This window comes from Penaeus monodon, chromosome 12 (assembly GCF_015228065.2).
Source record: "Penaeus monodon isolate SGIC_2016 chromosome 12, NSTDA_Pmon_1, whole genome shotgun sequence".
Lineage (NCBI taxonomy): Eukaryota > Metazoa > Arthropoda > Malacostraca > Decapoda > Penaeidae > Penaeus > Penaeus monodon.
The window spans coordinates 1,268,986-1,270,723 of record NC_051397.1 but is presented as its reverse complement, the minus strand read 5'-3'; positions in this window follow the sequence as shown (position 1 = coordinate 1,270,723).

Below are 1,738 nucleotides of genomic sequence, written 5' to 3'. Positions count from 1 at the left end.
AGAGAGAAACCGATTAAGAAAATCGGTGCAACGGGCAGTTTCCCCTAAAATATTCGCTGTTGTATATCCCTCCCTATATCTCCATCTATCCATCTATTTTCTATCACTTCTTATTCTTATTCTTTTTTTCTGTATATACTTAGACGTTCTCTATCAAACAGGAACCAGTCTGCCGGGCACAGGCGATACTCGCTACCCCTTTCTCTAGGCGAATGCCCCTTTTCGAGCGTGGCGTGTGGCGTGAGTCTCAGGGTCGAAAAATACCAAGGCCCTAACGGCGACGATAGTGCTGTTAACGACGTGCATCTCGCTTGCTGTTTCATCGACCTGTTTGAGTGACTGAATCTTCTGTGCAGAGGCCTACGGACTGAATTTCTCTTGGAAATGCCTGTAAAACAAGCACCCTGGATAGTCCAATACTGGAATAAGCTTGTGATTTGAGAAAAGATTGTTTGGAGAAGCAATTCTTATTTCATGGCATCGTTAGTTCCTTTTTTTTATTAGGATTTCACTTCATCAGACATCTTACAGCACATAATATTTGCTTATTTTCTGCATAAACCTTCAAATGTTAGTTTTACAGTTTTTCTTGTTACGGACTTATTAAATAGCATCTGTATCTATATCTATTACTCCTTGTAATCTGCAATCCTTGTTTACATTTATGCACATTGTATGTAAGATAAAGATTCGAGCTGTTACATTCCTCTTAGACTTTGTGAACTGGAAGGAAAACTAACTACTGAGTAATAGGCAAGACTGACTGACAAGAAAAAATATTAAGCATAGATCATAGAAAGATTTACAGAAAGAATCGTTTTTTTTAGATATAGAGAGAGACTGAAACAAGCATACGCGCGCGCGGACACACACACACACACACACACACATATATACATATACATGTTTATCTATACATTACTGCAATTGAAACACATACAATTCATATATATATATATATATATATATATATATATATATATATATATATATATATATATATATATATACATATATATATATATATATATATATATATATATATATATATATATATATATGTGTGTGTGTGTGTGTGTGTGTGTGTGTGTGTGTGTGTGTGTGTGTTTTGTGTGTGTAATGTATATAATGTATATATATATATATATATATATATATATATATATATATATATATATATATATATATATAAACACATTTGTGTTCATATATATATATATATATATATATATATATATATATATATATATATATATATATATATATATATATGGAGAAAGAGATACATATACATATATATTTATGTATATATATGTGTATGTGTGAGTATTTTAATATTTGTGTGCATAAATTTAAATATGTGTACAAATTTCTATTCATATTTCTCTCTCTCTCTCTCTCTCTCTCTCTCTCTCTCTCTCTATATATATATATATATATATATATATATATATATATATATGCAAATCTGTCTGTATGTGTGTGCGTATCTGTGTTATAATATAGACAGATAGACAGACGTAGATATAAATATGTGTATACATATATATAAATATATGTATACATGTACACTGTATGAGTGTGTGCATGTGTGTGTGTATATAACATCTGTCCATATATCTGTCATATATACACATCTATCTATTTATCTATCTATGTATGTGTATGAATATGTTATGATTAAATGGTAGCGCAGGAGGTGAAAGCTGCAAAATGGTTAATCAGCAAGCTACAGGAG